The sequence below is a fragment of the Silurus meridionalis genome, chromosome 4, assembly GCF_014805685.1.
Source record: "Silurus meridionalis isolate SWU-2019-XX chromosome 4, ASM1480568v1, whole genome shotgun sequence".
Taxonomy (NCBI): Eukaryota; Metazoa; Chordata; class Actinopteri; order Siluriformes; family Siluridae; genus Silurus; species Silurus meridionalis.
In genome coordinates this window covers 27,869,412-27,882,174 of record NC_060887.1, presented here as the reverse complement: position 1 = coordinate 27,882,174, position 12,763 = coordinate 27,869,412, and the positions used below count along the sequence as shown (strand labels likewise).

The 12,763-nt window shown below is 38.5% G+C and overlaps 1 protein-coding gene across 1 annotated transcript in view; it reads right to left on the bottom strand.

Annotated features, from left to right (window-relative positions):
• adgrb1a (adhesion G protein-coupled receptor B1a) overlaps positions 1-11,797 on the bottom strand; it is a 95,522-nt gene extending 83,725 nt beyond the window's left edge. The window contains 1 exon segment of the mRNA XM_046847037.1: positions 11,311-11,797. The gene's annotated coding sequence lies outside the window, so the exon portion shown is untranslated.
• Between the last annotated feature and the right edge of the window lie 966 nt (positions 11,798-12,763).

The following is a 12,763-nucleotide window of genomic DNA, read 5'->3' as shown; positions in this document are numbered from 1 at the left end:
GAGAAACTGGTACCAGATTTTGGTATTGTTTTAGTCCTGTCTCTGCCCTTGCCCAATCATTGGTTTGTTATCAGATTGTGTTCATCTGTTACGTGATAGTCTTTGAATAATTTGTCTATGTATGCCCTGTCGTGAAATTGATTAAACCTGTGACTTGGTTTCTTGTTGTCACATTCATTCGGGTTTTCAATCTTAACGGTGTTTTGTCAGGAATTATTAGATTATCCTTTCTTGATGATCCCTGTCTGTGGTTTGACCCCTGCTATGGACTTGAATTATGATTCTTGTATTTGTACCAATAAAGCTCATGAATGATATTTACATGCTAGCCTCTTGCCACATGTTACAAAGTAGAACATATAAAAAAAACAATGTTTCTCTCTGAAACAGAGTGGTTGAATGTACAGACAAAATAAAATGTCAAATCAAAATCAAAACTGTTTTTCTAGGCATGATTCGTTTGTATCAAAAAACACAGAAGACGGTTTGAAGAGGCTTTTTCAACCTTTATACAAATTCTGATGATCAGGATGTCAACTTGCAACACTTGAGCAAGTGTTTAAAACAAAGTGAAACTAGCAAGCAGCAACCCTAACTACGTGTAGATATGGGCTGATAAACCAATCCATTGGTTTTCACTTATATTACACCCACTTAAATATGGCATTTTCTTTACATTGACATTTACATTTACGCCATTCAGCAGGCACCCTTATCCGGAGTGACATATAAAAAAGTGCTCAGAGTCTCTATCAATGAATAAATCAACACTGGTTCTCTAGATTCATTCATTATTAATTTATTTGAAAGAAATTATAGCACGTGTTTTTTTTTATAAACAATGACAAAAACAAACAGGTAAAAAATAAGTGCTAGTTTAAGTGTTTTAGGTATGTCTTCACCCGTCACTTGAAGATAGCCGATGATTTAGCATCTTGTGGAAGTTCATTCCACCTCGGTGCCACAACAGAGAAGAGTCTTGATAAATCTCTTTTCCTACGTCTTCACAATCACAATCACAAAGAAATACATCACAATGTGATGAAAAAGGTGTTTTAATTCCAAAACCACTCTCAGACTTCTGTTATAAATGAGTTTCGAAATAAGAGTTTTTTTCTGTATTTTGTTCTTAATAAAATAACATTTTAAAAAATCTAGTCTATGATTACTACATACAGTATATGCTATTCACTGCATCTTAAAATTTGGAGCATCTCATTACCCCATGAAAATTTAAACTGTCCTGGCCAATCAGTTTCACAGAAGACATTCTACTCTTCCCCCTCATTTGGAAAATGCAGCAGAGACAACGAACATACTGCCACTGCAGCGGATTACCTCAGCTATGATTCTTGTACTGTTTCACTGGTGTTAACGTCAGTACTTGAAAGTAATACGTTAGCGTAAGAACCCTAAGGCGACACTGTTGATCATAAACTCACCTTCACTTGACCTCACTCTCAATCATAACAGTCCTGCTGGCCTCCTTCAAGCACCTGTCTTTCCCTGAACAAGGCAAGAGACACTGTAGCCCACTGACCTCACTGCAGCTCGGAAGAAAACAAGTGTTTGAGTGTGTTTATGTGTGTGGGGGCGCTGGGTGCACAATGCCAGCTCAGTGCGAGTGCTGTGGGAGTCAGGGGGACACAGAAAGAGGGACTGAGAATCAGAGTGTGGGAGAGAGAGAGGAAGAGAGATGTGAGAGTGCGAGGGAGGCTGAGAGCATGTGGGAATGAGATAGAGGGTAGAGAATCTCTGGGAAAGCTGAGTTGAAGGGAGCTATTGAACACGGGCTGCTCGCCTCTGCCTTCATTAACATGCGGATGGGAACATCTGTCCACACTTTGCCATGACGGCTGAAATATTTACGACTTGCTGTTTAACAAAAGAGAACCTGACTTATGAGCCCATGGGTTCATCACTTTCTCCCTCTAAATTCTCTCTCTCTCTCTCTCTCTCTCTCTCTCTCTCTCTCTCTCTCTCTCTCTCTTTCTCTCCAACCCACAACACTGAGCCTGGCGTGCTGCTTTGGCTGATAATGGTGATGCTGAGTGACAGTTTTTAATCCTGTCCTCCTCTAATGATATTTGCTTCTCCTCTGCACACTTGTCGGCTATCAAAATGTCACAGGCAGATTTACACAAGTCCAACCTACCAAACACAGCTTATTTTAGCTTGCCGCTTCGCAAAGAGTGGGAAATCCATATCTAATAGAAATCAATAGGGGGAATTTACATGAGGCATCACTGAGCTAACAGACATTAATGTCTCCGTACACAGGCATGAATCAACATACATAAACACATAAAATAAGTGAGGATATGTGTTCACTTCAGACCTGCAGCAGCAGATAAAAGGGGGAAACACTGTGATCTTTTCGGAGGTAACAAGATTTTTAGGCCATGTTACACTTCTTCAGTAGTGTACAAAAAACTGTGTTGAAATATAATAGCAACAGTAAATAGCCATACAATCAATCCCACATTCAATGTAAAACACAAACCTTTATGACTCTACTATTCTTTGTATTTAAATTGTGATTGTTTTTTAGTTTCCTCAAATACAGAATATTTTATTATTATCAGGACATTAGGAAACAAAAGCAGAAATCCAGTTTAGCTAGAGTTGTGTAACTAAGATTATATGTTACCTTTTACTTAATTCAACACACATCACAAACACCTGATTTATTTTAATATTATGATTTAAAAGTGTACCTTAGGCGGTAGCAGATCGCACAGACATATTTATGTATTTATGTATTTTAATTTTGAGCCTAAACTGTGTCTATATTCAGCATTTAGATATTCATCCAGATAATAACTGTAACTAATTACTCCTATTCTGATTCGAAGATTCCAATATATATAAAAGATCCTCGCTTGTAATGTACATAGTTGAAGATAAGATGCACTGTATAATACTGCGCAATTAAAATCATTTTTAGGATCAAGTTGAATTCTGTGTCTGATTTCTTTCAATATGTGTAAGAGGTTTTTCCTCACGATTTCTCTTTAAGGATCTAGAACTACAGAACATCTGGATTTTTGTAAATCTATTTTTGTGCCAATGTTTATTTCATACAAATGTCTATACAAAATAAAATAATCATGAGCTTCATTTTAGCACATTATCGTCCATCTTTTCACTAAAAATATGAAACTCTTGGAGGTATTTTTGGTTGTCCCTTAAAAAGAAAAAGATGTGGAATAATACAATACAGCAGAGTCGTTCTGTCTCAGAAATAGTTTGAAATAGAATTTATTTTTGGAAGCTCAGAACCTTTAATTATCCAGTCAACTCTTAAAGCACCACTGAAGAACAGTTAAGTGTAGGAACCTTTATAACTCTGTATCTGACTGTGCTGTGGCTCAGGCAGCTGTAGGGCTTTAATGCGATTGCTCATCACAGAGCTGAATAAAGCACAACAGGCCTTCAGGGCATAATTACCCAATGTCAACAGTTAGTTCACTCACATACTGGCGTCACAGCAGGGTCTCATAGAGCCCTGAGCGTACTACTGATAGTCTGCTTATCCATATGTGTCAGTTTCATGTCCTCAACATCACAGCCTCAGGAAAAATAAGTAAAGCTGTTACTTTGTCCTGTCTGTAGACTCTTAGTGGCAGTGACAGCAGCATCACCTCAGCACTGCTATATGGCTGAAGAGGGATAAGAGCTCTGCTGTTATCTGAATGCTGACAGTCAGATGTTTGGTGTCAGTTACTGAGAGATGACCCGCTCAATCCATCAAACTGCCTATATATATATATATATATATATATATATATATATATATATATATATATATATATATATATACTAAAGACATAGAGAAGACACATTGGACATCTCTAACCTGATAGGCTTGGACCTTTGACTTTTTAATGGACTCTGGGGAGCCACAATAAGTCACACACATGCACACAGCTTTAAATGTGCACACTAAACACTATGTGCAGCTGTAGATCGCCTTAAGAAAAAAAAAAAAAACATTTGTGCAGAATTTGGAAGGTAATGGGATGGAAAGAAAGAGGTCGAGCCGCCTCAAACAAATAAGTCTCAAAATGCTGACAGGACCAGATTGGACAGTCTGCATTACAGTGAACAGCTGCTTCTACTGTCTTCTCTTCTTTTTCTTCTCTTCTGTTGAAGGGAAAACATGAAAAACATATATTTATAGTAAACAAGAAGATCTAAGCCTGATTACTGAGAATTTTTTCCAGTCAACTTCAAAGTCTGTTTTCTCACAGCCACGTTACAAAATGAGAAATTAGTGGACAAGACGCATTTGCATGCATCTGTTCCTCCACAATATGCACAGAGCAGCATGAGACAATTACAATAGTTGGCACAATATCACAAAAGTACCAAATGAGTTTCGAAAATGAGTGCACTTTCTTGAAAAACCTAGCACCAACTCCATTATTGAAAGTCCAAAAAAGATAACTACACCGTTTAGTTCTAAATGTTCCAAATTGTTCTAGATATTTTAGCAACAGTATGCTGAAAATGTGTTACAATAGATCCTGATGTGGCAGAATGACATTAATGACATAACCTATTTACTGAATTGATTAATGTTTTTATATTACTGAAAGTCTATATTATTGGTACTATGAAATTACATTTACATTAATGCCACTTGGCAGTCATACAGCTGAGGAATTAAATGTTAAGGGCCTTGATCAATGACCCAGCAGTGGAAGCTTGGTGGAGCTGGGATTTGAACCATTCCGCTCAGAAGTAAAACAAATTAAGTATTGAGCTACCACTTTCCGTAGCTCCCATTGCTAGTTGCTGCATTTTTTTCAACATTTTGTGTCATTGGAGACTCCCATATCTAATCACTAATGGTTAATTTTACTTAGGTTGCCAGCTCTGGCTGTAAAATTATTGGTTTCCAGTCACTTTGTTGGTGCGAGTTGCCGTTTGTGTGAATGAAGCTTAGCCCTGTATTAGGCATGTTAAAATAAACAACAATGTGATCTTGCTAACTGTCCAGCAGCTTGTTTTGAACAGTTTAAACCTTAGCTAAACAGACTAGTGTTTAGGCAAAAATGATTTAATTGGTTTTTGCAACATTTCCATACCAATAACATTTTTCAAAAATGCACCGAAGACCTGGAACTAGACCAAATAAATACTTTCTCAGAATTGTTGCATATTTCGCATGTTAACCTTTGCTCCAAGATAGACATATCATAGAACCAAGATAAAAGCATGTAGTGTCTTGGCTCTATGAACCGCTTCACAAACACAAAGACCAAGTTCATAAAAGTGCTGCATAAAAGATGCTTTGATTGCATTTTGTACACACTCTGATTTTAAACTGACGCCAAGGAGCAATGGAAATAATAAAACTTCATTCATTTATTGGCTAAAATTGCACAGGCAGTCCAAGATGTAATAATTTAGAGTCACTGAAATGATTTCCAGCCTAGGATGAAATGCAGACAGTTGCATTTTGTAAACAACAGCAAAATGAATCACTAGATAATGGAAAGATTATTAAATGTACTGTATTGTGAAAAAGATAACAGTGAGGATATTCTGCTGCTTTCACGTGGACTCTGTGTAACTAAAAGTGTAACTAAAAGGTCAGAAACCATTTAATGGAAAATGGATGTAAAAATAGAACAACAACCATCATCAATCTCCGTCACACATGGTTCATGTGTGAGTGTATGCAAGTGTGTTGCAAACAATAGAAAAAATGAAAAACGTTACATGTATCATGTCAAATTAGAGTTGAGAATGTATAGTATAAAGTAAAAATTATTCTCTTTGCAGCTGGTTATTGTGTTGCATTTGTATGTAATTGTAACTGCCTTAACTCCTATATGAACTTGTTCACCAATAAGGACTGGGACTTGATTTGAACAAAAGTCTCCAAAACTGATGTTCATTTCTTCAATAGCAGGGAGTTATCAGTGCTTATCGACTATATGTGCCGAGCAGGCAGCTTCACAGAGCAACAAAGAGCTGCATTCGATGCATTGCTGTGTTTTATCTCATCTGCCATTAGCATCAGCGGCACTTCCACGCACCCTGTGGCTGACAAATAGCAAGAATATATACTATATATGTGGCGTTCCCACTGACGTGCATCACTCTGATTTTAGCATATGCAATTAGCTAAGATAGGTGGCAAGTCTCTCCAACCAAATTTGCGCCTGCACATGTGAATTCCACTTTGTTTCCTCTCATGAGGTTACACTCCTTAATTAGAACACTGTGATAGAGGTGTGTTCTCCTTCACAAGCCTCACAGCATTATTTTTAGTGCTCTATGCCCTTGCAGGCAAAAAGACGCTCAGTCATGGCCAGAAAACATGTTAAAAAGCTGCCGTTATTGTTAAATTACCCCATGACAGAGTGGAGTGATTCGATTCCCATAAGAGCAAGGTGTTGCTTTTATTCCTCTCAAAGTATAGCAATTTACCAACAATATATATATATATATATATATATATATATATATATATATATATATATATATATATATATATATGTATGTATGTATAAATATATATATAATTTGTTGGCAAATTGCTATACTTTGAGAGGAATAAAAATATATATAAATATAAATATATAATATATATATATATATATATATATATATATATATATATATATATATATACAGTATATATTAATATATATATATAAATATATTCCCGCTTTAATTATAAAATGACGTAAATTGTTACTATAGTACAGGACTGTATCCATAAAATAGCATTTTTGAGGTGGCGTCCGTTTATCGCGGGCGGTTTTGGACCGTAACCATCGTGCTAAATGGGGATTACTGTCTCTCTCTCTCTCTCTCTCTCTCTCTCTCTCTCTCTCTCTCTCTATATATATATATATATATATATATATATATATATATATTTTTTTTTTTTAATAAATGGTGTTTTTGGCAATGCTTTTTATCCATTTATCCAATTTTATGCCTTTCCATCTATTATACATTTAATGTTTTCAGACATACAGGTTGGTTATTAAATTATAGCAGCTATAAGCACTGCTTTCTTCATCTGTATCTTTTTCTTGATGTTATTAAAATACAAATCACAATATGGAACGATATTAAAAATTTCTCGGTCCTGAAAAATCTTTGTTAAACAAAAACCCGTTTTCTTTCTTTAAATCCGTTGAATTGTAGCCAAGTTGTTGTCTGAGCCGCTGTTATAGAAAATAATGAAGCACCTGCTTACCAATCAGATTAGAAAATGTAATCACATCATGGTAGGATTTCCTACTGTATGCTCTCTCTCCTGTAGCAGAACAAGGGGGAAAAATCCAGTACTTTTCTTAGCATAGATTACGTTCTGTTCATAGTAACAGCTTGAGCAGATTGCATGAAAGTGTTGCATCCATCTCAGCATCTCTGTGCGACAGTGGAAAGTCGCCATCTTCTTTAACAAGGCAGGGGACGTGGACAGGGACAGCTAATGTTTTATGTCTTTCCTCCCTTCTTTATTCTATGCCCATGGTCACTTGTGTGTCCGCCAGCAGCCCGGCAAAGCTTCATTAGAGAGAAACACAGACCCTGATTAGGACCCCAATTTGAGGAACGAGCCACCAAATGCAATCTAGTTGAGTCCTGATTGCTGGCCTGAGGACGGCCAGAGGCTGAGAAATTCTTTCGGTTGAATTTCTAACCCACAAATCATGAAGCCTGCCTCATACTCGCAAACTTTCTCTGTTCCAGCTCTGGAAATGTTCAGCAAAAAGGTCATGGTGCTTCATCAGAGTGTCTGAGCTCAATTGGTATAATGAGAACAAATTTTCTATGTCCTTTGCTTGTACAGGGCTGCAGTGTTGTCAGCCTTAAAATTAGCAGATTCAATGCGCTTAATTGTGGCCAAATTAGCTCACAGACATAGCAGCTATTATTCAGAGTCAAGTATAATTACACTTACACTTTCAGTATGCTGAGGTGCCTACACTCTCCACATAATGTGTGATATATAGACATTTATATCCCAACATTGTTTAATTTTCATTTCTGATTAGTCGGAAGTTGTTGATTAGTGTTTAGACAGTAGCGTGGGCTGTACTTCATATTACAGCTTCATTTTAATGTACTCTGCTATTGTTTCTATAGCAGCAACTCACCCATAGGAACATATAATGTATAGGAGATGTTCCACATAATTTAAACAGATTAATAAAGTGTGTTATTATTAATCAAGAAAATGGTGAGGTTTTCTGCAAAAAGAACTTATTATTTATGGAAGTAGTCTCAGGTATTATAGTCAATTCGTTTTCTGCAATGGGAGAGTGTTCAGGACGGTGAACATTGTGATTTACGCTTCCTTGGTCTTTATCGGCAAGTCACTGTAGTATAAGAAGAATAAAGCACTTCATAATCTACCACCGTCCTGGGGTTAACATCATCCCACCACACCACCTCGTCAGAGATTTCCTCTAACAGCACACCCTGCTGTGTTTTTTCTTACACTGTATTTACAATGCATTCCACATAGCATATCTGTTCCAACCAAAAGCGTCAGCAGATATTCTATTTTCAGTTACACTAATCTTAAATTGTCAGCTGTGAATCTCAAAGCCTGGTGTGAAATGAGCTGATATTATTTCTAGAGACTGATAAAAAAAAAAAAAAAAAAGGAAAACACCTTTGTGTCAAGTCTCAGTCCTGAGTGCTGGTGGCATACACGTTGATGAGCAAATGGAAGAATGAGGAATGTATTTGCCCGGCTTGCTTTACGGGAATATATATTTACACGTAGTTAGCCTTTCCTCTTTTTACGTTCATGCTTGCAGATAAAGGGTCTGCTGGCAGGGTGAAGGAGCCCAAATGGCAAAATTGGGAAGTAAACAGCAGGATAGAGAGAGAGAGAGAGAGAGAGAGAGAGAGAGAGAGAAAACAGAGTCTGTAGAGGCAGCAGAAAAACAAAGGGAGACATCTAGGCTGAAAGGTACGCATGGCTTCCCTCCAAAAGCCAACTGTGCCGGCGTGCCCCATCTCATCCCCTTCTGTGATTAAAACAGTGCTGTCAGGCTGCTCTCGCAATGGCTATTTTCACTCTTAATGTGCCCCTTATTTCTTCTGCTTTAAATTAAAATAAAAAAGTAAACCAAGCTTGCCAAACATCTGTAAACACAGGGTTACTTCATTGTCTGCTGAATTTCTGCAGCATGAAATAACCAAGTTAAAAGCATGACAAGGAGGCAATGAAGCATCAAAACAAACAGCAATAAAAAAAGCAACAAATTAATAACAATACAAAAATCTATTCTTCTTCTTCTTCCTCTTATTATTATTATTATTATTATTATTATTATTATTATCCTTATTATTATTGAAAACACAATACATTCATTTGTTGTTCATTTTCCTGTTACACGAATAAGTGCATTACATGACTGATAGAGTATTTCTTCCCTCTTCTGAAAGTCATGATACCCTTTTTGGTCAGGTGTCTTATCAGTAGTTTCCATTCCAGCCCAGCAGGATCACATCTCATTACGGCTGTTTAATCAATGAAGCTGTCTCTTTACTCACAGAAAAACTACCCCGTTTTTTTATAGCTGACGTGTTACAGTCAAGGGTACAGCGCCTGACCTTCAGCCTCTATCTTTTACCTGCAAATTTGTACAGTGTACCTATAAACATTACAGCACATATATGTAGTGATCTTGTTTAAAGACACATATTTGTGCTTACATGTGAAAAGATGCATATTACAGGTACCATTGAAGGGGGAAAAGAATCGATAAAAAATGTCATGACAATTTTAATGTCAGCGTTCAGACTTCTCTAAGGTGAGGACCTTCGAGCAGCACATAGGTGTGTGCGTGTGTGTGTGTGTGTGTGTGTGTGTGTGAGAGAGCGAGAGAGAGATAGAAAGAGTGTGCGCGCCCCCCTGACAGAGGTTAGGTATATGTTCCATAGAGACTCTTGGTCGTGCGCAATGAGGTGTCTCCCGTTTTGGTTAATAGGGAAATAGTGCGCGCATACCATCGCCCCCTATCGGTCAAAGCCTACACTACAGACGAGAATCCGTGCGCTCAGGCGCCTTCTGCAACCCGGACTCACTCATTCTCGTGTGCTCGGAGGCGCAAATCATGAATGCAACATGTGCTTATTTATAACAGGTGCATGCACTGTGTAAGCATCATGGCAGAAAAAGGAGATCTTCTTGTTAAAATGAGACATGTTTTGGGACTAGTCCAGTGTCCGCAGAGACGCAGTAAATGCGTGTGCGTTCTTCCACGGAACGCTTCATATCGCACACAGGAGATTTAACGGATTTACACGAGGAAGGCACGCGCGCGCACACGCGCACACACATGCGCGCGTGTACAGTAATCGCTTAATTATAGGGGTTTTTTTCTTTACACAAACTCCGCAGTTACGCGCAACAACCGACGTGCTCAACAATCGCGTTTCCAAAGTGCGCGTTTCTGATCGACTGAACTGGTAACGCACTCAAACCAGCCACAATGTCAAGCAACTTATGTGCGTAAAGCCATTCCTGTCACTGAGAGGAAAGACATGAGAAGGGGACCGGAAGGGACAGACTTCACACTTTTAATAGGAGACTACAGGGTGATAATCCAGAGGGAGATCCGACAGGAAGCAAGCGTTGCGCCTGGCAATGAGAATTGAGAAGAAAACAGATGGCACCGGTCCCAAGTGTATTTCTACTCGAATCAACTCTATTCATCTTTAATGCTCATTCTGATATTGTATTTATATATATATATATATATATATATATATATATATATATATATATATATATATAAATACAATATCAGAATGAGCATTAAAGATGAATAGAGTTGATATATACATGTGTGTGTGTGTGTGTGTGTGTGTGTGTGTGTGTGTGTGTGTGTGTGTGTGTGTGTGTGTAAATATATATATTATTTTATTTAAAGCGTCAACTAAATATAGGATCTACAGCCCCGGGTCAGATTCTGAAGCAGTACGCCTTCAGAATCAATTTGAAAAAAAAAAAAAAAAAAAGCATTTAAGTATATAATAAAAACAAATAACTCAGTATGAAGCATGATTTCTGTTTAAATATACATGGACATTTACCTGGTTGGTAAAAATGTGCTGTCATGAAGTCCGATTACTGTTTCTTTAAAAGCTTTAGTTTCTTTGAGGTTTTCACATGTTTTACGCACTTTTGGCACATAAGCATGATTAGGATAAACACACCGGACTATAAGAGTGAGGTTCTCTAAACACACACACACACACACACACACACAACGCGCACACAAGTCTAGAGAAATATGGATGGGGAAGCTGGAGATGTACCTGTGTAAAGTTGACATTTCCACTCTCCAGACGCATTCGTTCAGAAACCGTTTCCAAAAGTCCTCTACCATTCCGCCAACTTGTACAAAAAATATGTCCAGTTTTCCTTCTTTCAGCTCGCAACAGCTGTGCAGTTTATTCTTGCGCGGATTTCAGGGGGAAACCCGAACAAAGCTGCAATTAGATGAACGATCCGCGAAGCAGCGCGCAAACACTCCGATCCAAAATGTCAAATGTCTGCCACGGCCAGGAAACGTGTCCTTGAGGAATTTTCTGCGTGTCCCCCAAAAAAATGTGGGCAATAAATCCGAAAGTCCTGATATTGTTGTCCTGTTTGTTTGAGACTAAAGTGCCCCTGTGGGTGAGTGCAGGGGAGGCTCCGGGGAGATGCGTTCGTGTCTCGTGTCCTCTGCGCTGAGGGACTGTGCAACTCCTGCTCGCGGATCGGCTCTGTCCTGATGTCCCTCTGCCCGTCCGTCTGTACGCACTACACACATTCGGGCTTTGAAACCTGGGGGTTCGTCACTGAAGTGTTTATCCTGCGACGGCGCCCCCTAGTGGACATGCAGCATCTAGCAGGTCACGCTATATGTCAGAGTTTGCGTGCGTGTGTGCGTGTGCGTGTGTGTGTGTGCGCGTGTGTGTGAGGGGGAGGGACACATCTCTAAGTAAACTGAGAAAAGAGATGCAGAGTGAGACACTGGGCATACCCTTTGTTTAATATTTAAGAATAATCAAACTATTTTCCCTCTTTAAAAGAGCAGCAAAATATTGCAGATGGTAGTTACCATGTCTCAGCTCTAGGGTCTTCACTTCAGCCCTGAGCTGGGATGGGTGGGGTTAGCGGTGGTGTCAGGGGTTTGGTTATAGCATGGTTGAAGGTGTTTCCTCTGTGCTGTCTGGTTTCCTCCGAGCTTCCAAAACCTTCTAAGAGGTGGACTGGTTATTCTTAATTGTCCCTTGAAGTAAAAAAGCATGCACAAGTTGCACCGTGATGAACTGGAGTTCACCAAGCCCAGTGTTGCTGTGATTCTGTGGTCCCTGTGATGCGGAATGGAGTGCAGTTTACAGCCAGACATAAACAGGGTTTTTAGGATACTAAGAAGTGAATATATTGTTTTGGAAATTATTTAATCTTTTATTAAGAAAATACTCACAGACATAGGTTTTTCCTATAGTAGAGTAAACTTTCCACTTATAAAAAAAATTGTTGTTTTTGTGGAATTTCACTTCCCGAAGTAAAAATGGATTAATTTGTCCCACAAACATATTGCCGACTTAAACTCAGCTATTATCAGATAATATAAAATCAGACAATAATACAAAACATTGCTGTAGTCGTATCTTCACACTCACCCCACCCTCACTGATGCCCCCTGTACTTATGTATCCTGCTGCATTGGGAAAAGAAGCTTCATCCAGCCTGACGCTTCTCAAAAAGCCCAGGGGTTAC